General features: G+C 50.7%; 1 protein-coding gene across 6 annotated transcripts in view; it reads left to right on the plus strand.

Annotated features, from left to right (window-relative positions):
- The window catches only part of RAB11FIP5 (RAB11 family interacting protein 5), a 117,468-nt gene that overhangs the window by 18,018 nt on the left and 75,079 nt on the right, over positions 1 to 24,371 (plus strand). Inside the window, exon 2 of one of the 6 annotated variants that reach the window (XM_082745578.1) lies at positions 4,379 to 4,576. The exons of the other annotated variants lie outside the window; for them this stretch is intronic. The gene's annotated coding sequence lies outside the window, so the exon portion shown is untranslated. The remainder of the gene's footprint in view (positions 1 to 4,378; positions 4,577 to 24,371) is intronic. 6 annotated transcript variants of the gene reach the window in all.

Genomic DNA, 24,371 nt, shown 5'->3' on the forward strand with positions numbered 1-24,371 from the left:
TTTTTTAGATTTTATTTATTTATTTATTTTGAGAGAAGGAGAGAGTGAGCACGAACAAGGGGGAGGTGCAGCTGGAGAGGGAGAAGCAGGCTCCCTGCTGAGCAGGGAATCTGATGCGGTGCTCCATCCCAGGATTCTGGGATCGTGACCTGAGCCGAAGGCAGACGCTTAACGACTGAGCGCCCTAGGTGCCCTCACTTATGCCTTTAAATCTATTTAGATCACAGAATCAATTTTATAATCCCGACCAAATTTAGAGAAGGCATCACTCACTAAGGTTCTGATCTTCTTGGAAACCTTGTCTGCTAACATGTTCTGTATTAGTCAGGTTACAATCTGAGAAGCTGGACTACAGGGAATGACAAAGAAGAAGGACTTTCTCATGGGAATTTCCCAATTATGGGAGCTGGTTATATAGTCTGTATATAGGATTGTTACTTCTTTCTTTGGGGCTGGGGACAGGGACAGGCAGCTGGGAAGGAAAGATGTATGTGCAGGAAGGGAGCAAGTACAAACTGGAAACTGCCTCACTCTCGCCCCGACTGTAAGCCTTTGACTCTATGAGTGCAGGTGACCTGCGAGAGAATCTGGTCCTTTGTTTTAGAACTAAATCCACACCTAGCTCAGGAGTTGGGGAAACTGCTGAGGCTCTGTGGGAAATAAAAGAGCTTTGTGCCCGTCTGTTTCTCCCCACCTCCCCCATCAGCAAGGTGAGCCAGCAAATCTGTCATAATGCGTGAGCCAGCCCAGGGCCTGCCTTCCACAGTGTAGAGAGGCAGCTGCTGCTTCACTGCTGTTGCCAAGTATCACACAGATTTCTCCTGTGGCCAGCCCTAGCCCGGAACCATGCAGGAAAGGAGATTCTGGGAAATGTAGTCCTAGCTTAGCCAAGTTGACTACAAAGCCACTACACTCTTTATAAAAAGGTTAAAACATGTATAACCTAAGGCATAAATGTGGTATAAACATAAAGACATTATTGAGCAGGAAAACTATGGCAATTAAAATGAGGATGGAGGGCACCTGGGTGGCTCAGTCAGCTGGGCATCTGCCTTAGGCTCAGGTCAGGATCCCAGGGTGCTGGCATGGAGCCCCACATCAGGCTCCCTGTTCAAATTGTAGATCCCACTCAGTAGGCCTGGGTTCTCCCTCTGCCGGCTGCTCCTTGCATGTGCTCTCCCTCTCTCACTGTCTCTGTCTCTCAAATAAATAAAAATCTAAAAAAATAAAATAAGGATGAGCTCTGGGGAGGACGAAGGGAACAGGACTGGGGAGGGCCTATAGGCTGCCCATTTTCTGTTACAGTTTATTTCTTTTCTTTTCCTTTTTCCCTTTCTTCCTCCCTCCCTACCCCCCCCATTCCTTCCTTGTAGGCACTCTGCCCAGTCTGGAGCCCAACTCAGGGCTTGAACTCATGACTCTGAGATCAAGACCTGAGCTGAGATCGAGTCAGACACTTAACTGAGCTATCCAGGCACCCCTGTGACATTGTATTCCTTAAAACTGCTGTAGTGTAGCTGTTTGATGAAGTATGTAGTGTGGGCATATGGATATTCTTTTTATTATTCTCTATACTTGCCTGTAGGTTTGAAGTGTAGAAGGAGGGAAAGGAGGGAAAAGGATAAGAACACGAATTGCTGATGTTTCCTGACTGCTAGACTTGGCCCTTGGATTATGCCACTTAGGTAGAGAACAGGTTTCTTTCTCTGGATTGAGGGAAGAAGCCCCCCTGTGGACACCGACATTCTGAGACCTAGTTGGGGTCCCAGAGCCACAGGGATCCAGGAAGTTGGAGATGTATTGTGGGGGCCCCTCTGCTGCCCTTTCTCCCAGCACCCTTGAGAATTCTTGTCCCTTTCTCTTTTCTGCCCTCTCCTCTGCGGGTGTCTCTTCATCTCTCTTGCTCTCTCCTCTTTCCAAAGAGGGGCTTTGCATCCAGGAGAAAGGTGCTAAGTGGGGTAAGCACAGGTCTTTTGAGCTAAAATGCAATGTAATAATAATCAGGCCTCAAGGGAAGCCCAGCCTGCAGGATGAGAGGTCCTGGGGCTACCGTAGGGAAACCCCACACCCCCTCCCGCTGCCCCGATGCCCCAGCTCCAGCCCACACCTGTTGTTCCCCTCTTCTGCCCCTCCTGCATCCCCTTGCACCTGACAGGCCAAGAGCAAACAAGGTTGTTTGTTCCTCTCTTCCCGGAATGTGCAGGGACACAGGGGCGGCTCTCTCTATGCAGACAACACACATCACACTTTGCAGTTACCTACTGTTGCCTAACTTTTTCTTATATATGCTGCTTTTAAGACTTTCTCTGAAATCCTACGCTCCTCAATTAGACTGAAGTTAACAAACATCTGTTTGTTTGAGGCCCATTTATTGTGCTGGGTTTATGCTGGGTACAAAGGAAAGAAGAATACAGCTTCTTCCCAGTGGGAACTCACCATCTCACGATGGTGGGGGTGGGGGTGGGGAGATTCACAACCGTCAGACTGAAGGGGCAGTTCTATGGGAGCAGGAAGGACAGAAAGTAGTTACAACTTCAGAGATCCAGGAGGGCTCCTTGGAGGGCATTTTCCTCTGCAGATAACCTTCAAAGAGAGGGAAGCTTATGAAAGCAAGGAACAGGTGAGATGAAGCAGACAGAAAGTGCTGGGAGAGAAGAGAGAAGGGCTAGCCAGTAGGGGCCCCTAGGGGCCTCCCAGCTTTAAGAATGGGTAAAGGCAGAGGGAAGAAGGAATGCTCAGAGAGAAGAGAGGAGGACTGGGGCAAACAATCCTCATGCAATGACACTAGGATGTTTTCTATCCACTTTAGAGTACTTTAGAGCTGGTTGGGCCCTCAGCAGCAAACTAGTCAAAGCCCTTTCTTGTACTGAAAAGGAAGGACATTGAGACCCAACTGGTTGGGGAGTGATGTGCACAAAAGGGAAAACTGGGTCCAGGACTCAGCTTCCAGCTCATGCGACCCCAAGCCCCTTTGACAACCCAAGACCCAAGTCAGCACCTTAACTCTCGTTCTGGCCATCAGCCAAGCCTGCCACAGTGCCTAGCCCATAGTAGGCACAAACCTATTTGCTGAGCTGAATTCTGTGTCTTCCTTATTCCTCCAGTTTCTGAAGAAATGGCCAAGAAAGAGGGATGGTCCTCTATCAAATCTTGTCCTACCCCAGACTCGGGGGGGTGCATCCTGATGGTGCCTTCTTGATCCCCGAAGTCATGCTGTTACTCTCACTTTACAGAGGAGGAAACTGCATCTTGGAGAGCTAGGTGGTCTGCTTTACAGCTGGTGAACTGCCTGAACTCAAACCCAGGTCCATCTGACTCTAAATTCCATGATGAGGGGGTCTGTGTAAATGGTTGAAATGGAATTTCATTGAGTTGACATCCGTTACTTGCTCACAGCCCTTGGGGCAAGATTTTTTCCCTTTGGGGTGAATGGGGGATGGCATTGTAGTAGAAGAGTGTGTATGAAAGAGGGTAAATCCTTTTAAGGACCACCTTGCTTTAACTGTCATAACTGATTGAACTTCCCACACCAAAAAACGTTGTTGGTTCTTTTTTTAAAAGTCACCCCCCATGTCTTTAGTGCCTTTCTGCATCATGGGCATTAGAACCCAGTTGGAGCTTGCAGAAACTCAGGGGCATTGTTGAAAGGGAAAGGCATAAAAAGAACTGGATTATAGTGTGTGTGACCTCTCCAAGTGTCTTGTAAGCAGATGCAGCTGGACAGGGGAGAGGATGAAAGAACCATCTAGAGAGAGGTTTCTGTGCTCAGAAGAAAGGAAAATGGAGATGACAGTGATGCTGATGGTGCTGGGGTGTATGAATCTTGCAGGTAGATGTGGGGTGGTGTCGGGCAGGGAGATAACAGACTTGTCACAGGCTCTGCACACCAGCCCAGATCTCCCCTCATCCACACAGGTGGGTTTCTGGGATTGTCTCCAAGCCTTTGCCATGCCCTACTAAGGCTGGGTAGGTTGAGTCCAGGTTGGGAGAGAACTGGATGGAAGGGAGCACTGAGGTCCTGGGAAAGCTCGAGGTCCAGGCCAGGTGCAGAGGCCAGGCCTTGCTGTCAGCGGGAAGTCTAGGAGGGGGCGGGGACTCTGGCTGCCTGTTTATTCAGCACTGAGCTGAGGTTCCTGTTAGGAAATGCCCTTGTTGGTGTCCAGGCTGATTTGTTTGCAGTTCGCGCTTACATGGGGAGCTGCTCTTCGGAGTCCTGGCTTCACACGTAGGGGTAGGCGTGGGAAGGGGGAACATGGGAGGAACCCAGAGCCAGCAGGGTCTGGAGTATAATCTGGGAAAACGAATGTCTACAGCTTCTGGTGAGGAGAGGGGGGGTTGGGCCTCTCAGGAAGCTCAGTCCTGCCTTCTTGCTTTCCAGAGAAGAGCCATGGCGGAGGTCTGACTCAGGAAGGGCTTGGAGTCTGGCTTCCTCACTCCCCTGTGGGGACTGTCTAGTGAAGAGCAAAACATCCTAATGCAGGTTCCACCTTGAGATGCTGATTCAGTTGGTCTGGGGCGTGGCCAGGCCATTGGGACTGATAAAACCTTCCTCGGTGATTCCAACTGTACAGCCAAGGTGAGAACCGTTGTTCCAGAGTCTCCCAGCTTCTCAAACCTTCACACGCATATGGATCACCTCGGGATCTTGTTCAATTGTAGATCCCACTCAGTAGGCCTGGGTTGGTTCTTTAGCTTCTGCGTTTCTAACACACCCCCAGGTGATGCTAATGCTGCCGGTCTGGGGACCATACTTTGAGTAGCAAGGCTCTGTACCTGCTTTGGACTCCTCATTCCAGTTGTCCTGATTGCTCCGAGGGAAGGGGGTAGAACCATGAACCCAAGCTTCCCACACCTGTTCACCCGGCCCACTCTTTCCCCACTACCTCACTTGGTGAGTAATCAACAGGCATCCCAGACTCTCTGGCCGAGGTCAGTGCTCTAGTCATTTTTAGGGTCTAAGTGGACCGAACAGATCCCAGACCCTATCTTAAGACAAACCAGTTCAGCTGGCTCCAGTTGGGAGTGTGGTAGAGGGAGAGGGCAGGAGCAATAGCAGCAGGCCCATCCTTTTCTGTCCTGTTGGGCAGACAGGACCCACATGTCCTATGGTAGGGCACATTCCTGAAGGTGGGTGGTGTAATAATACTTTCCTCCCACACAGTCTGTTACAAGGAGGCCTTGCCATGTCCCCAGCCACTATTCTTGGACCAAGGCTAGCCCTCTGACTTTTTTCGCCCTATAGAACATGGAGAAAGTGACTGTGGAACTCCTGAGGCTGGACCTTATGATCTGAAGTTTTCCCTTTGCCTTTCAGGATGCTCACTCTTGGGATCCAGCTTCCACCAAAGAAGCCCAGACTAGCCATGTAGAGAGGCTCCAGCCTTCCAGCCCACCCTGCCAAAACCCTAGATTTGTGAATGAAGCTATCCAGAATGCTCTAGTCCCAGGCATCTGACAGCAACCCAAACCAGCTACAGAATTTGTGAGGCCCACTGTAAAGTGAAGACATAGAGTCCCTTGTTCAAAAATGATTATGAATTTCAGGAATAGCAACAGCAGAGCATTAGATCAACTGCGTGGGGCCCGGTGCAGTGGCCTAGGTCCCAGGGTTGTGGAGCCAGCCTGATTGCAACCTCCTAAGAAATCCTAGCTGACACCACATGGAGCAGAACATCCCAGCTGAGCTCTGCCCAAATTCCTGAAGCCCAGAGTTGTGAGCAAATATAGTAGTTGTTGTTTTAAACCACCAAGTTTTGGAGTGGTTAGCTATGCGACAGGTGATCCCCAAATCCATCCCATGGCCTGACTCTTTCTCAGGATGGGAGAGCTGTGACAGGAGGCACTGGTAGGCTAGACCTGTAGCCTAAGAACAATGACAGGTCATAATGCTTGTTCACTAAATGGATGAATCTTTTGACGATGCAGCCAACTTACAGACCGCAGCAGGTTAAAAACTAACTCCAGAGTTCCAAGGCGTGATTTCCCCAGAATATGCTGACCTGGGGGAAGGCAGAGGAGGCAAGGACAATGACCCTGCTGGCTTTGCCTTTTCTCTTGGGAGACGGAGGGATGTGAAAAAGAAGAAAGGTCTTGCAAGACAGACAGACCTAGGCTTACATCCGGCATGTGCACAGTCCCAGAGTGGGTGATTGGGGAGCCTCATGCCTCCTCATCTGTTCTCATCCTGCTCCCTTTGTGGCTTTCCCCATCTCTGAAAATGGCAACTTCATCCTTATAGATGCTCAGGCCAAAAAATGAAGTCATCCTTGGACCTAGTCTTTCTCTTGTCCTCATATCCAGTCCATCAGCATAGTTCTCCTAAGACTTTCTTCCCGATGTACCTGGAATCTGACTTCACCCAGCCACCCACAGTGGGCCAAGCTTCTTGTCTCTTGCTAGGATCACTGCAGTAGCTACCTATCTGTTCCCTTGCTCCCATTCTTGCCCCTTTCCAGCCTTCAACCCAGCATTCAGGGTGGTTCTGACAAATGGGGTTAGAGCATGTTACTTCTTTGCTCAGTATCCTCCAGTGACTTCCCAAGTCATTCCAGGTAGGGGCTGACAAGGCCCTTGACAATGCTTATTTCTCTAAACTCATCCAGTACTCTTCAACACCTGCCTCCCCATATGCACACACACTCTGATCCAGCCACACTGGCCTCTGGCTTTCCCTTGGACAAATCTACTCCTGCCTCAGGGTCTTTGCACTTCTGTTCTCTCTGCCTGGAACACTTGTCCTCCAGATATCTGTAGGGCGCATTCCCCATCTTCTTAAAGTCCTTGCTGAAATGTTACCTTTTTAATGAGGTCTTCCTTGACCTGACCCTCTCTGCCTTGTCCTATGTTCCTTAATTCCTCATACTGCTTAATTTTTCTTTGTAGTACTTATCAGCATCCAACATACCTGTATTTTACTAACTTATTTATTTTTATTATATCTCTCAACAAAAATAAAAGCTCTCCAAGGACAGAGATTACCTGCTTTGTTTACTGCTTTTTCTCTTTGTGCCTGGAACTGAGCTTGGGCCAGAATGATCAGCCCGCAAATATTTGTTAAATGAATAAACCAAATGAATGAATGTAACTGATGTTAGCTTTACCTAGTATAGCCGACCTTGTTGGACTCAGTGAAATTGAAAATAAGTAATAAAGATACAGCTCTTGGCGTAGAACAGGGGCTTGCGCATGCATATAGGTGTGTGTAGCAGGGAGGAGATGTGAGCGGGCAGGAAACAGCTCATCAGCCCAGTTAGTGTCTTCCCCTTTGGATAGGTGCTCCTCTCCCGGCTCCTAAAGCGCCAGGTAGGGGTGCCTGGGTGGCTCAGTTGCTTAAGCATCTGACTCTTGATTTCCACTGGGATCATGATCTCGGGGTCGTGGAATGGGGCTCTGTGCTCGGACCTGTGGGGTCTTCTTTCTTGTTCTTCTCCCTCTGCTCCTCTGCCACCCTCCCCGACCCTGCTCTGCTCATGCTCTCTCTTTGCTATCTTTCTCTCTCAAATAAATAAAATCTTAAAAAAAAAAAAAAAAGGAGCCAGATAAGCTGTCATGAGCTTGCGTTTCTGGTTCAAGATCACCAGGGTGTTGGCTTTTTTCTAGGGAATTCTGGGTAGGGATTGATTTGGGCCAAATACATCACATACCACTTGAAACTTACCACTTTTCTAAGCAAAAATCATACCTGAATCCAAGTTCTTATAAGCTCTCCCTGCCATCTCTCTGAATCATCACTTAATCCAACGACTCTCAGTCTTTTTTATGCATTTAATGTAATTTTTCAAAAATTATTTTTTAATGATTGTTTTTTGCTTTTAGACCTCAGAAGCAGAGCTGGCTTTCCAACTGTTCATAATCGTTACCCTCAGAGGTCCATACTAGACCCCACTCCTCTTTTTGTCTGTCTTTTCCTCTTTATCCTCATCCTCTTGCCAGTTCCCCTGCGACCCCAGTCAGCCTCTCTCTCATGTATTTGCAGTTTTTTATTATTTATGGGTCCATGTAAAACATGTAGGGTGGTTTTGTATATAGGTTTTAAATTTATATAGAGTGTTGTGTATAAATTCCTTCCTTCTCTTCTTTTTCTACTCAAAACTATTTTAAAGGTCTCTCTTCGGGCACCTGGGTGGCTCAGTGGGTTAAGCTGCTGCCTTTGGCTCAGGTCATGATCTCAGGGTCCTGGGATCGAGTCCCGCATCAGGCTCTCTGCTCAGCGGGGAGCCTGCTTCTCTCTCTCTTTCTGCCTGCCTCTCCGTCTACTTGGGATTTCTCTCTGTCAAATAAATAAATAAATAAATAAATAAATAAATAAATGTCTTTCTTCAGTGCTGTATGTGCAGAAGTTTCATTGTTTCAAATACCTGTTTTCTAGAATTTCACATTGTGAATGAAAGTCTGTTGTTAGGTTAATTTTTATCTGTGGAAAACCTTCTCTGTTGTTGAAAAGCTTAGAGGATGATTTCCTTATCATCAGTGTTCAAAAGTCTCAACAAGACACTTGGAGGTATATTTTCTCTCCACACGTCTTTACAGCAGAGGGCAGCCAGCAATTGGAGGGGGGAGTTTTGGATGTCTTGAAGATGAGGTGGCTGAACAGCCTCCCAGTGGAGACACCAGACAAGATGTTGGATGCGAGCAGGTGTCTGGACTGGACATAGATTTGAGGGTCATGTGCATGTGGATTCTAGTTGGAAAAGAAAAACACCAGTGCATGAGATGAAAGATGGAGGAGGTTGGGCAGGTGGGGAGAGGAGCAGGCTGAGCTCCTGAAAACAGGTGTTGGAGGTCTTATTTTTAGGTAAGCAATTGTTTTCCTCCCCTCCGTTTACAAAATTCTAATCAAATATTTCAAACACTAAGAAAATTATAGATGAAAACACAATAAATACCTAAGAGGCCACCATCCAACTCTATTGACTGTATCTTTTGCCGTGCTTATTTCAGGCCCTTTATATAGGAGCCTTTTCTTTCTTTCTTTTTTTTTTTTTTAAAAAGATTTTATTTATTTGATAGACAGTGATCACAAGTAGGCAGAGAGGCAGGCAGAGAGAGGGGAAGCAGGCTCCCCGCTGAGCAGAGAGCCTGATGTGGGGCTCGATCCTAGGACCCTGGGATCATGACCTGAGCCGAAGGCAGAGTCTTTAACCCACTGAGCCACCCAGGCGCCCTGGAGCCTTTAAAAAAAAAAAAAAAAAGTTATTTATTTATTTAACAGAGAGAGACACAGCAAGAGAGGGAACATAAGCAGGGGGAGTGGGAGAGGGAGAAGCAGGCTCCCCGTGGAGCAGAGACCCTGAAATGGGGCTCGATCCCAGGACCCCAGAATCATGACCTGAGGTGAAGGCAGACACCTAACGACTGAGCCACCCGGGTGCCCCAAGTTTTTATTCTTTAAAGCACATTACAGATACATACGCAAAACCCTTCTAGCCTCTCTCCAGTCCAAATCACTGGAGTTAATGATCATTCTACTTTGGGGTTATCATTTCCAGTCATGGTTTCATACAATTTCTCCATAGTTACTTACCTATAAGCAACATATTATAGCATGAGGTGTTTTGCATGCTTCTAAACTTGAGATACTGTGGCATCGTACTGTTCTTCATCATTCTTCAGCTTGCCTCTTTCACACAGCACTGTTTGCAAGCTTTGTATATGTAGCCCTGGTTTATTACTCTTGGTTGCTGTAGAGTACTCCAAAGATGAATATGCTACAATGTACCCATTATACTGTTGAAGGACATTTGTGTTGTGTCCAGTTTTTGGTTATTCAGACAGTCCCGCAAAAGACTGCACCTGTGGTTTTGGGCTACTGGTCACATTTGGGTCACTCTGGGGACTCACTGGAGAGGCTTCAGGGATGAAATGAGCATCTGCTGTCTGCTGGGTATGGTGAAATCATAGCAGGGAATCCTCGTCACAACCCACAGAAAATTAATACTTCTTTACAAATAAGGAATGCAAGGCTCAGAAAGGAGGGTGAGTCACTTATCCACAGGATACAGGTAGTACATGGCCAAGGAGAAGGGCATTCTTTCCTGCCTCTAAGCTCCTCTGGCCTTGACCCTGTCCCTTCTTCCTCAGGGAACTCACAGCCTCAGCCTTGGGGGTGAGGGTGCAACTAGAGCTTTCCTGGGCTGGCGTTTCCGCTGGCTGGAACCACACCTGGACTTGGTGCTGCAGAGGGTCCTGTCTGTGCTCACTGTCTGGACTGGCTTGGCCCAGAGACAGAACAGATAGGTGTATGACGCTGGCCACTGGGCTGTTTGTGCTGAACATAGAGTCAGGCTTGTACCTTCTCTGGGGCTAGAGGTTCCTGGGAGGCAGGACCCAGTTTTCTCAGGCTTGGCAGAGCTCCTGTTCTGGCAGGGGTTTGTAGGGGCCTGGACTTGCTGTCAGGAAACCTAGGCTCTGGGCAGGTCCTATATCTAACTTGCTGTGTGACAAGACCCAGGAAAGTCACTTAGACCCCTTGTGAAGTGAGATGATAGCCTCAGGGGGTGCTTATCCCATTCATGGAGGCAGCATTTTGCTTTTTACATACCTGTCCCTCCTGGGCACCGTCCCAGGGAGGCTGTGAGAACACACCAGGGCTAGGGGGCTCTGGAACCTACGTACTGAAGGGCTGGGCAGACGGAAAGTGTCGTCTCTCCAGGCAGACACCAGGGGGCGCGCTCATACCGTGTGATGCGGCTGGCCAGGAATTGGGCTGCCGGTGGCACCGCAATCCCTGGTGTCTGGGCAGCCCGGGCAAACGCGCGGGAGGCAGCAAGGCTCTTTTTAAGCTTTAAGATCAGTTTGGTATGCAGGTACCTCAGAAGCTCCAGGTAATGAAGCCCGAGCCGAGGAGGAGGAGGGGCGCAACACTGTGTCCCAAGGGGCTGTAGAGCACGGGTGGGGAAGGGAAGGAAGAAGGGATGCTGTGTGGGTGCCCACCAATGCTGCTCTCGGGCTGATGGCGTCAACACTTTCTAACCCCGGGGAAAAACAAGCATTTTCCACCTCCCAGGCGAAAGAGTATAATGTAGAGTCAACTGCAGGAGATCCCCAAATGTCAAAAGGAAAAATACTTCATTTTTCCTCTGATTCCTCTCCAGACCTTGGAGAGGTGGGAACAAGGACGACCCTACCCCTACCCCAGCTGGGAAGTAGCAGTGCTTGTATAGGGGACCCATTCTTCTGCTCCTAGATCATAACATTTTCCAACCTCAAGTATCCAAGGTGCTTCTGTCCTGACAGTGTAGGTCCTTCTCTGATTCTAAAATTAATATATACATGAGGCATAAAAATAAAGCAATACTGAAATTACCATTAAGAAAATGAAAGCCCTCCCATAATTGCTTAACAAAATAGTCACCGTGAACGGCACTTTTCACATTTATTTCTATTCTATACATACACTAACACACATATTTATTACAATGATCTTTACAAAAATCATTGACTCAAACAATAGCACTATTCTTTAACTTGCTTTATTTCTCACTTAGACATTGGACATACTGAAAGTCCATATTATCTCTCTGCCTTATTTATTTATTTATTCATGGATATAGAATGCAGGGGGAGGGGTAGAGAGAGAATCCTAAGTAGGCTCCACACCCAGTGAAAAGCCTGATGCTGTGCTCGATCTCATGACCCTGAGATCGTGACCTATGCTGAATCAAGAGTTGGTTGCTCAATGGACTGAGCCACCCAGGTAGCTCAGCTCTGCCCTACTTTTAATACTGGTTGTACAGCGCACTGATACACTTAACTGAGCCAGCCCACCACTGATGGACCTTAAGTTGTTTTTCCATTTCTCCTCATGACAAGTATTCTTACAGGCATTGTGCTCCCTGCAAGTTACTCTTTAGGAGAGATTCTTAAATGAGCACTTTCTAGGATGAGAGAGACACTCGTGTGAATGTTGGCTGATGCTGCACTGTGCTCCACAAGCTGACTATCTGGCCCGTGTGTCCACCCCACAGTGCTGCCGAGCTCCTAATGGGTTTCGCCACAACCTCCCTGGAGGTGAGGCTGGAACCCTTCAACTCTTGGAACTGATGGTTGCCTGACGTGGTCACTTCTGGAGGTCCCGGCAGCTCGCTAAGGAACCTTAGGGGAGGGTGAAGAGGAAGGAGGGCCCACAGGTCAGGGAAGAGGATTTGTTTGTTGAATTCAACAATATCAATGGCATGAGAAAGGACTTCATAACTCCAACAAGATCAGTGATTCTAAAGCGGCTTTACCTTCCAAGGGGTGGGGGTGGAGCAGAGGGTCTAGTTATTGGAGTGAGGCACCAGTGAGGGTCCCTGGGAGGGGAACCGTGTTACTCTTGAGGGAAAGGGGCCATGTCGGCACAGATGCCTCAGGGACCAGTCCACTGCTTTTTTCAAACTCTAGCATCTGTCCGGAGGTGGAGGAAAATTCTATGCTTGGCCATACGTCCCAGTTCCAAAGGAACATATAACCTGTCTTCGAAGGAGAAGACAGATGGCTAAGGCCCTTCACAGAGGGATCCTAAGACCAAATCAGATGCTGAATTGGTTCAAAGGGCCTCTGAGCTGGAGAAACCCTGGGGGCTTTCTGGAGGAAGTGGTTGAAACATACATGTACCTTGGTAAATGAGCAGGATTTGGACGCTCTGAGAAGCTTGAGCAAAGGTCCGGAAACAGGAAGGAACAGGGATTGAAGGTAAGTTGGGTGCGCAGGGCAGGAGAAGCTTTAGCTGGGGATGTGGCAGAGGCTGGTGTGGGGATGTCATATGGACCGGGGTGCCTCCCCCACTGCGCTGGCCCGGGGTGCTCCGCCCTGGAACTACTGGCGCAGCCGCAAAGCTGCCAGCCCTCCGGGTGAGGGGCCCATCACTCTCGTCTTCACTCCACCTTTGGCTCTTTTTCCTTCTCCAAACCCAACCTGAGGTTCCTCACCTCACCTGGCAGACGGTGAACTAGGGGTGCGGGAGACGCGAGGGTTAGTACCAGCCCTGGGAGGCAAATCAGGGAGGGTCAGGGTGTTGGTGCCTAGGTTCCTCCACTCCCCTTTCCTCTTCCCCTTCCTCTGCCCTTTTCTTGCCTCGCGACCCCTCTCCGGGCCTGCTCTCTCCCGTACCCTCTTTCTCTCCCTTCTCGCCCCGTGACCTTTTGTTCCAAGCCAGTTTTCCGGGAGTTGGTCCTCCACGTGTGCGCTCATTAAGGAAAGGGTGCAAAATTCCTAACACGGGAAGAATTAAAAAATGCTTTGCTCCGTCTCCGGGTGCCTGTCTCCTCGGAGCGGCCCCCTCCTGCTGGCGGCCCTGGCTGCCAAGCCTCTCCTGGGCGGGGCGCAGAGGTCCGGGTCGGCGGGGGAGGGGGCCCGGGCTCCCCCAGACCCCCACCCCGCCCCGCCCCTCCGCCCAGCCGCAAGCGGCAGAGTCACGGCCGGACCCGCGCCGCCGCGGGCTGAATCGAGCACGGGGGATTGAGGCTGCCGCCCCGTGTTTGTCCAGCGTCCGCCCCCGCCGCCGCAGGCCCTAATCTCCGATACACTTGCGAGTTGGTTTCCTGCCCCGGGGCCCCGGCTCCCCGAGCAAACAGGCCGAGCGCGGCGCTGCATCCGAAATGTGGCATTTGAGTCGCTCCGCGGGAGGAAAGCGGGAGCGCGGCCTGTCGGGGGTAATTGCCCTTCTCCGCCCCTAATCCTCCTGCCCGGCCCCTCCCGCCCGCTGCGGCCCATTGATTAGCGCCGTAGCCGCGGGCTCAGCCCAGTCCCGGGAGGAGCGCCCCCGCTCCGCACCCTGGGCCTAGGAGGCGGCAGGACCAGCTCCCCGCCCCTCACTCCCCGCGGCCTCACTCTCCAGCGGGGCTGTCTGGACTCGGAGGCGGAGAATGTCCCTGGAAAGGGCATTGAGGTTGCGGGGGTGGATAGGGGAGAGTGAGGTGGAGAGAGGAGAGGATCAGCCTCAACCTTGCCCAGGCACACCCCAGTCTGGGGAGGTGAAACACCCCCTCCCCTCCAGATCACGCTGTCCGAAGCATGGTAAGGGAGGATCCGCAGGGGCCTGGCTGGACTTGATCCCCCGAGAGCGGACTGTGGAGCTGGGGGTTGACAGGTCCCTATGCACCCCAAACCACTGTCAGGCTCCCAGTGCTTCTGCGGGTGGCCAGGGCCCACTTCCTGTGGGTTGCCCCGAGGTGCGGGGGTGGGGGGGTGGGGGTGGGTCTTGCAGCGGCCTCCTTCCAACGTTCAGTCACTGAACCTGGTGGTAGAGATGAAAGGAGTCCTGAGCCCAGAGCGCTCCAAGCGGAAAAACACCTCTCCTATTCGCCTATTCTGAAGTCCCTGAAAACGCCAGTGCAGTGGAAGAGAGAAATAGGGTCATATGGGAGCCTTTGGGGGCAAACCCACTGAAGCCTGAGAGATGGCCTCACAGGGACAGGACTGTTCTCAGCTGGGGAGAGTTTTCTTCCCTTTCACTTTCCAGCCTCCCATGCAGGCCTCCAGGATGCACCTCTTTCTCTCCCAGAACAGCCACCCCAGGCCAGGAAACCTGAGGCTTGACCTTCTGGTCTAGGCCCCTGTCTGGGCCTAGCAGACAGTTGGAAGCTTGGCTTCTCTGTGTCCTGGCAAGCCTTGTTGCTGTAGCCCTTTGGTGGGGATGGGGTCCAGGGAGCAGGGCCTCCTCCCACACCCTGAGGCCCAGAGAAGGAAAGCCAGCGCTGGGGGCAGATGCTGGGCTGGGGTAAGTAGAAGGCTGCAGGAATGGACACAAAAGCAGCAATGGAGGAGAGAAAGCAGGTGAAGAGGGCCAGACAGTGACCAAGCACCTCATGCCTACAGACCTCCCCTACTGTTAACACCCTTGTACAGAGCTGCGACCAGGGTGAGGGAGGTGAGGCACCCCAGAGGGCACAAATTTAAGTAGGTGCTCCCTTTCAACATTGTGCAAAGGCAGGGTCAGCACCCTGGAGGGAGCGCCTCCTTGCCTTACCCTGATCTCTAGCCTTCCCTCATTGCCCTAAGGGAGCACTCCCCCCAGCCACAGGGAGCCCCAGTCACTGCCTATCACCTGCTAATTTGCCTCCTAGCCAGGCAACACCTTGACATCATCCTCACTCTTCACCTGGTTGGCTCTGGCTGTCTCCCAGCTGGGATAGAGCTGCCCAAGATGGGGATCTCACCCCTCTGAGACAGTGCCCAGGCAGTCTAGTGTGTGCCAAACAAAAATATTGCTGATGATTGAATAAATGACCCAGAATCTTCCATATTCCTCGCCCTAAGTCTGAAATTTTCCCTCTGGACATGGCCAGCCGCAGTGGCCACCCTGAGCTTGCTTGCTTTACCTTGAACCCCATTTAATCCTCAGGCCTTCTGCCTGAGCGTGAATTTGCACAACTGGTGTGTTTGTTCTCACATCCTCTGTTACTAAGCCCTGCTTCTCTCTCTAGCCAGACACTGACTCCCTGAGGACAGGGCGCAAGGCTGGCCTGGAATTCCTTATGTGGCCTGCAGCACTCCGCCCAGGGTGGCACTCAGTGTATGTGACATGGTGAGCACCTGGGGCCCTCCCACCCATCCGAAGACAGGACAAGTCCTCACTCCTTATTTCTGGTTGAGGCGAGGGTGATCAAGGTCACATGTCTCTACAGTGACAGAGCTGGGCTGAAGCCCGGAGCCTGCGTCCCAGGAGCAGGGGAATCTCCACCTGGTGTTGAATAATTGCATCAGGCATATTACGAGGGTGTAGTACTGCCTCATGTGTGTAGGTGGGGCTGGGGAGCCTCAACTTTCTCCTGTCATACCAGGTGCATGGCCACCAACTGCAGGGAATGTGATAGAGCACGCGCGAATGGGTGGGCGTGTATGTGATATCTGCTAGGGGTGCGTGTGTGGTGTCTGCTGTGTACGGATGTGTGTGTGTGCCTGGGGACGTGTGTGTGTGGTGTCAGTGGAGGGTGTGTGTGGATTCTGTTGGAACTGAGTGTAGGTTGGTGTGGGGGGGTGTTGGCTGTGTGTGTGTGTGTGTGTGTCTGCTGAGTGTGGGCGTGTAAGTAGTATCTCTTAGGTTCTGTCTGTGTGTTTGTAGTGTTTGCTAAGGGTGAGGGTAAGTGGTATCTGTGGGGTGTGTCTGCAGAGCGTGTGCAGTGCTGGCTGGGAAGTCTGTGTGTAGTGTCTGCTCTGTGTGCATGTGGGTGGCTGTCGTGCCTGTAGGCTGTATTGTGATGCTGCCTTCCGGAAACTTCTGTGTAAAATGCCTGATGATATCCCCTGACCAGTTAGTTACCTTATGCCTGGGCAGAGGCTGCTGCCCCTGTGCCTGGGCTGGCTAGGGAGACATGCCTGGAGGGGCTGGGGGTCCAGTGACTCAGGAGGTCAGGAAGCTGAAGGACAGCAGTAATTGACATGACCAGGGTGCATGGAAACCCTAGCGAGGACAGGCACTGGCTTCAGTGAGTGGACAGAGGCAGCGCCTGAAGTCTCAACTCTATTGAATACAGAGGGCAAGGCCCCTGCACCACACAGATGCTGGGCAGGGAAGTGGACAGTACATGTCAAGTCTGGATCTCAATCCAGGCCACACATTCAGTCTCAGCACAATTCAGAAGGAGAAAGTGCTAGGAGAAGGCTGCACTCAGATGGTTGGGCAGGCAGGGCAGAGACGTGAGCCAGCTCTGGATGGGTAGCCCTATTGGCATCCTTCCATGCAGAGGTGGCTCCATGCCCTGCTGGGCACAGGACTCAGTAAAGAAAGCAAGAGCAGGATCTCAGCCCCACTGCCCACCTGACCATGTACCCTTGTGCCATGTTCAACCTGCCCAACCATACACAGTGACCCTGGGGCTTGGCCTGGGAACCTGCAACCTCTGCTTCTTCTGGAGCAAAGAAGATGTCCTCTGGGCTTTGGAGGGGAGGGAAAGCCTGACTGACTGGGGTGGGGATGGCTTTGCAGCAGGATAGCTGGAGGCCAGCTGCCTGGGCATACTGTCTTCTGAGCTAGTCTTCACAGTGAAGGCAGGGCAGAAGGTACCAGCAATCCAGATACTTACTGCTCCACAGAGCGCCAGAATGGCCATTCATTGCCCACGGAAGACCTATGACAGGGAGGAGACTACAAAAGAAAGTAGCAAGATGGCTGACCAAAAAGAGCATTCAGAAAGGAGTCTGGTAGAGGAGAGAAGCCTCCCAACAGTAAACTGAGTCACCAAGATGACCCAGAACTAGATTTGTCACCCCTGACTACTAACTTCTTTCTGGTCTCATTTCTGTCATCCAATTCAGAGGGTTGGGATAAAATGACTTTAAGGTTCTTTTCCCCATGACTTTGACACAGACATAACTTGCCTGGCCTGGGGCTGACCAGATGAGGGTCACACTAGTCCTGTCCCCATTCACAGGGACATTGGAGGTGGGGTGGGGGTGAAGAAGGTGGATGGCTCAGGACAGCCTACGCCCAGACAGAAAACCCAGCCCAGAGTCCCATCTTGCCCTCTGGAATACTGTGCTCATGTGTGAACAAAGACTTTAAAGGACTGTTATGGACTTTTAGCTCCAGGGAAGGCTATGCCTTTCTAACTCAATTCTAGGACTAAATTTGGAGCTGACATCTATAGACTTTCAGGGCTGAGATTCTGGGAAACTCTGGCCAAACTCCAGAGCTGATGAGAATAGTAGCCTGTGACTATTGTTTTGGTTATTGGGGCCTGGAGGACAGAGAAGGGCAAGAGGCAGAGAATTCGGGCCTTTGGAGGTGAGAGGAAAGTGGAGGAGGACAAGCTGACAGCCTTAGCGCCGAGGAGGGAGGAGGGAGCGAAGCAAGATTTTTCACCCCTTCAGTAAAACAAACAAAAAAATTATTTCTATTTCCTTCTCTGAGATTAATGATAAACTGTCTGTCCCCTAAAAGAAAATGATAAAGACTCTAATTTTACTTGGAGGCTTAGAAATGCCATTTCTACGCAAAACAGGGAACCCATAATCAGACTTGAGCCGGGCAGAGCTTTGATGGAAAATGTTTTCCTCTCTCCCTCTATTTCTTCCCCTCCTTCCCCTCGCAAAGCAAGATGCCCGACAGCTAAGAACAATGCTCAATAAAGTGAAATAATATTTTAGTCAAAATAGGCCGAGACTGCTCCCAGCCAACTGTAAATTAGCATTTTGAGGGCAAATATGCAGACAATTTGAGATAATGAAGCCTGATTATTCAATCCAATGAATGTTAACTAGGGAGCAGAGGCTCCACTGCCTTATCTCACTCCCTTCGATTTATTTTTTTTAATCGTTTCACATTTGAACTCTTTATTTGTTTCTGTTTTATGCACCTCCTCCTTCACACACACACACACACACACACACACACACACACACACACTCCCCCTGCCTTCTTCCCCTCCTGTGCTCCTGCCTAGGCTGCTGAAGAGGACCGTGGGAGATGGCCTGTCTGTGCACCTGGGATCCCAGCCTGGCCTTCCGATCACCTCAGCAAGCCCCACGGAGCACCCATTGTGTACATGGCCCTTTGTGGAGTCAGAGGGGACTGGGGGGGGGAGGGGCAGGGGCGACAGGCACTGAACAGATGGATGACAAAGACCCTGCTTCTCTGAGCTTAGAGTGGGCCCAGGCTGTGGGGAAATCACACAGGTATATAAAGGAATGGGTCTTTAGTGTGTGAGGTGCAGGAATCTGGGATAGACAGGAAATCCAAAGAGCGGGAGGAATTCCTTTTGAGGTCTTCCACCCACCCTCCCTGAAAAAGGCCCAGAGGGAGCTTCCTGCTGCCCGTCCCCAGGAGCATGACACCTTCCTTAAATTAGTCTTCATTCCGGGTGGGACTAACTTCATAGTTTGCTGGGACCAGTGCAGAATGAAAAGCCAGAGCCCCTGGTTAAAAAATCATTGAGCATTTCCAGATGGAGACAGCAGAGCATTAAACCAAACATGGGGGCCTTCTTCTAAGCCTGGAGCCTGGGCAACTGTCAGGCCATCCACCCATGCCACAGGCCCTGGCTCCAGGAGCGCCAGGTGGAGGTAATCTAAGCAGACTTTCTGGAGGAGGAGTGAGGCGGGAACCCCCAGTTCCTGAATACAGTGGCTGTTCTCCAGCCCAGATATTATGTTTACTTAGTGGTGGAGAAAACAGCTCCCAGCTGGGCGAGGAACCCTCCAGGCTCTAGTGCTTACCTGGACCTCAGCTTTCCCCTTTGGCCTCGGCCCTGCTCTTTTCCTCACCAGTGCCTGCCTCCCCCTTCCAGCCCCTTTTCCTATAGGCTCCAGCCTCTGTGAGGGCCCTGCAGCTCCCCTTCCCTCTGTGCCCACTGAGCATCCCTCACAGTGTGTGTGCAGGAAGCCTCCTCCCAAACATGGCCTTACCCTGGTCTGCCCTCCTCCTCAGAATACCCACTGCCACCACACCTCCTGCTCACAGCGGGCCTCGTTCACTATGTCCAGACCATTCAGTGTGTCTGTTCGTGCTGGGATCCTCACCTGGAGGCTCTTTTTTCAGCCCCTCCTACCCCTCTGTGCCCCGCCCCCCGCCCCATCAACTCTGTTTCCTTCTCTCTCTTCACACCCAGCCAAAGAGCTCTGCTCTCAAGCAGCCTGGTTCTTCTGCCAGCTCTGCCCTTTACTGCCATGTGCTGTCGGGCGGGTTATTTCTGAGCCTCTGTTTTACCTGTGAGTACACGGGGATGGACTCAACCCTGTCCCCTGAGGTGCACGGGAGTGGGGAGTGAGCTGGTACCGGGGGCCAGCCCTCTTAAATGTGCACATGTTAGCTTACCGCTCTGGGAGGCCAAAGCGTGTGCTGCCCATCTCAGAACTGCTGTGCCCTTTGGAGTCCTCGACATGTATGGTGTCCTGCAATCTTGTACAGTTTCTTCCACCTGGCTGAGTTTTCCCCAAGTGGTGTGGTGGGCACTGAGAACGGGCTCCTTCAGGCTCCCATGTCATCTCTTTTTTGGCTGGAGAGGTTGGAAAAGGAAAAACTGCATTTCCCAGAATCCCTTGCAGCTAGGGTTCTGGAAGTGAATAGGATTCCACCTCTCAGTTATACCATGATATCTGGAAGGTAGGGTATGAGAGCGAGGCTGTTTCCTGCCTCTGGTTGTTTCTGGTTCTTTGTTTTCTGCAGCAGCTTCCCATAATCCATTCTCTAGCTTCTGGGTGGCAGAAGGCAAAGACAGTGGTGACAATGGCAGTCGTGGCTCAATTCTGATTTTGTGATCTCTGCACTGCAGATACAGTGGTTTTAAACTCATAGCTCAAGGCATGGTTTCAGAGGGGGTAGTGCCACCAGGGTCAGTTCAGAATTCTTCTGGAAATCATTCCTGGGTGTTCAGGATAGAACCCAGTATTCCGGCCCCTCCAACAATGTTGAAAGTACTTGATTCTCTGTATTAAATATCTCCTTATTTAAAATGCCCAGAGGGGTTTTCTACAGAGCCTTGATAGGCACAGGTTCAAACCAGGCCTTTTTTTCCTCCTAGACACCCACAGCATACCACCTAATGTAGGTCTCCTTCTCCTAAAGAAAACATCATACCAGCAGACCTAGCCCCATGATCGGCCTCTGAGCTGCCCAGCTCATGTGCTGGTCACTGGCATTCATTCCCTGCCCTTCCCCTGCTCTGTTCTGCATGCAGGGAGCACCCCCACCCAACCATGGGTTACATGTCTCAGGCTTCTCTGTCCCCTGGTTTCCTGTTGGGTCCAGCCAAGGCAAGACACTGGAGGGCAGGAAGAAGGAAAAGGCCAGAGTATTTCATGTCTTCTCTCTCTTTGCTGACAGTGGCATCTAATCTGTGCAGCCAGCTTCTGCCAGACCCTCCCCGCAGATGGCTCCAGCCCCCAGTTCTTGGCCCTTCCAAGTCATAGCTCTGGCCTGATAGTCCCAGCTCTGGGCTCTGGGAGTCACCCTCCCCTCCAGTGTCCGGGTCCAGGAGTAGGAGCAGCTTCTTACAACCTTTCACCTTGAAGTTGCCTTACCTTCTGCTTCCCAGTTCTCCCCACATTCCTGTGATTGGATTCTCAAATTAAATCCCCTCCAGAGTGAGCTACCTGGTGTGAGTGGGTTTCCTGACACTGCGCTCCCCAGACGTGCTGCGCCAGTAGTGGGGCCCCTGCGCCACATCCGCCCTCCTCACCGAAGCAGCCTGCCCTGGCCCAGCCTGAGGAAACATCTGGGCAGAGTCCTTCAGGGTCCCATTCCCCTGCTGGGGAGTGGGGGGGTGGGGGAGGAGCCAGGGTGAATGGCAGCTTTCGCCAACACCTCACTCTTCTCTTCTCTTCTCGACATGTTTACTCACAGGCTGTCTGGAAAGTGAGAATCCTCCCTAATGGATGTTTCACCCAATTAAATAATTAACTCAGAGTGTTGCTAAGCATCCTTAGCAAATGTCTTCCAGTCCTGGAGGCTTCCTCATGCCAGGCCGTGGCTGCTGCCAGCCGGGGCCTGGCCAATACCCACACAGAAGAGGCTGGCGGGAGGAGCCAGGAGGCTGGGGGTGGGGGGGCGCCCAGTGTTTTCCAGACCCTTAGGGAGACAAGTGCCCTGGGGAGGGAAGGGCAGGAGGGGTGCTTAGAATAGGGAGGCTGAAGCTCATAGGAGGGGCAGTAGGCCATGGCGTAAGGTGTCTATAGGGGAAAGGCTAAGTATGTTAAGGTTTATTCATACAGGTTCTATGAACCTGAACCAGAACCGAATCATTGCCTACTACCCACTCAGTCCTTAAAAGAGATGAATGTGGGATGGGTAGCAAAAGATCCAAGATATGATAAGTGGGAAAAAATGTAGATACCAATGCATACAGTTTAACTCAGTATTAGTAAAAATAACATGCACATGAATGCACGTACCTGCATGTCTATGAAAGAGAGCCAGAAGGAAGCATACCACACTGCTTCCGGTGGGGGGTGGGGGGCTGAGCCCGGAGTGGAGTGAGGAGAGGTGAGCGTTCCCTCCTACTCTCTGTGCTCCCGAAATGCTGGACTCTTACAACCAGAATATATTCTTCTTTCATTTATACAATTAAAACAAACAAACAAACAAAAAATGTAGTGAGGACTACTGTTAGAAATAAAACAAAAAAAGCTATGTTTAAAAATATGGCACAGAGGGAGGATGTAGGGGTTATTATAAATTGAAGACAATGGATTCTTAACCTTAGATTACTGAATCAGTATTTCCCAATCATTTTGGCCTCATGTCATAGTGAGAAGTTCATTTTTAGCAGATCCCAGTACATGTGTGTGTGTATATATATATATATATATATATATATATATATATATATATATTTGAAATAGAAATTCCACAAAATGATGTTTGCATTTGGTACATATCCTGCAGCTTAGTATTTTCTATTCTTTCCTAATTTTCTTTTAGAAATACTAGTTGTGAGCCTCCAAATAGGTTTCGTGAGTATTAATGGGTTCCAGGCTAATGTGGAAAACACAGCCTAAACTGATGGGTCTCTTAGGAAAGGCTTGGCCATCAGGTCCTCCGGCACCCCTTCCCCCAGGGAGAGATTTTCTTCACTGGCAGGACCACGAGAAGGAGGAAGGCCACGCTGGCTGGGTATGCTACCAGCCCACGGGTCTGTCTTGGACCCGTTATGAACCAGAATTAAACCATTCTGAACCAGAACCGAATCACTGCCTACTACCCACCTAAGAAAGACAGGAAGAAATGAGGAAGGAAGGAAGAAAGGAAGGAAGGAGAAAAATGAGGGAGGAAGGAAAGAGGTAGGCAGGGTGGGAGAGAGAGAGAGAATCAAAAAATTCCACATGAGGGAGATCATCTCCACTGGAATAGCCCAGTCTTGAAGATGGAAACCAAATCCTACCAAAGTTCAAAACTCAAGTCCTCAGTGCTAGCAGTGTGGCCTTGGTCAAGTTTCTTAATCTCTCTGTCTCTCAGTTTCTTCATCTGTAAAGTGGGCATAGATAAAAATACCTCCTTCCCTCAAGGAGTTGTAAAGCCCAAATGGGTGAATACATACAGAGCCCTAAGAACAGTGCCAGTGGTAAGTGTAGGCTTTTACTGTTCTGCTTTCCCTCTTGACTGCTCCTGCTATGGAGGTGGGGCAGGGGGGAAGTGCTTTGGAGGTCAACTGCCTGCAGAAATGAATGAAATCTGGGAGAGCCCATTTCCACCCTCTCCCCTTGGCAGAGCAGTGGGCTGGAGCCGTGGGGTTGAGGGGAGATGGAGTGTGGCCGGCTCTGATGGGGCTGATAAGCCACGGCTCCCGCTCCCTTGTGACTGCGCCGTGGGGGCTTGGCCCCTGCCCTTGACTCCACCGCTCCCACACACTCCCAGAGCCAGAATTATCTCTGCCATCATCGCCCCCAAGCCAGTCCCACCTGCCCCCTGACCTCAGTGGCAGGGGTGGGAGACAGACATCCGCTGTGGATTCCGGAATGGCTCACCCCACCCTCTGGCTACCAATCCAACCTCCACCATCATGAAAGTGGGGCTACTGCTTCTCACCTGGTCTGCACCTGGGCACTCCTCCCCTGCAGCAGGTGTGCAGCTGTGGCCAGCCTCCCTCCTCCCTTCTCCAGCCCAGGGAAAGCCTCCTTGAAGCACCTGGCTCCCTGAAAGCCCTTTCTGTGACCCAGGTTCCTACGCACAATCCGCACCAGTCCTATCTCGGCCATCACTGGGCCAAGGCCAGCGTCTTCAACTTGGTCATCCAAATATCAGGGCATGGTGCTATCTATTTAGAAACCTGGAAACCGCATCCAGAAGTGTTAAAAGTAACCTTCTGAGCAGCCATGTTTCTTCTTTTGGAATTAGGGCGGAGCAAAACAGTATACAGTAAATGGATACTTTCTGATATACAGTTGTATGAGTTTTGGCAAATGCACAGAGCCTGGAGTCAAGATATAGAACACTCCCATTGCCCTCCAAAATTTCCTCCTTCTGTCTTCTTTTAATGAGCTTCCCCTCCACCCAACCCATTACAATCACTCTTTTGTACTTCTTCCCTGAAGTATTGCCTTTTCCTTAAATGCCCTGTACTTAGAATACTAGAGAAGGTAGCCTTTGACGGTGTCTTCTTGCACCCAGCATAATGCACGGGAGGTTATTCGTGTGGTTGCGTGCGTCAACAGTGTGTTCTTTTTGATGGCTAAATAGTATTCTACGGCATGGGTGGACCACAGCTCACCTATCCCTTAGAGGTTCATAGGTATTTGGACACTTTCTGATTGGGGCTATAATTTAAAAAGCTGCTATTTGGACATTGGTGTACAGGTTTTTGTAAGAGTGTGTTTTCACTTCTCTTGGGTAAATACCTAGGAGTTGGGTGGCTAGGTCATATGCAATTTATTTCAAAATAAAGAGAGAAAATCTCCTTCTTAGTCCTCTGGCTTTCCAGGAAACCTCCCTTAACTTTTTCTTTGTGTTTTTCCAAAAG

The sequence above is a fragment of the Mustela nivalis genome (genome assembly GCF_964662115.1).
Source record: "Mustela nivalis genome assembly, chromosome: 8".
Taxonomy (NCBI): domain Eukaryota; kingdom Metazoa; phylum Chordata; class Mammalia; order Carnivora; family Mustelidae; genus Mustela; species Mustela nivalis.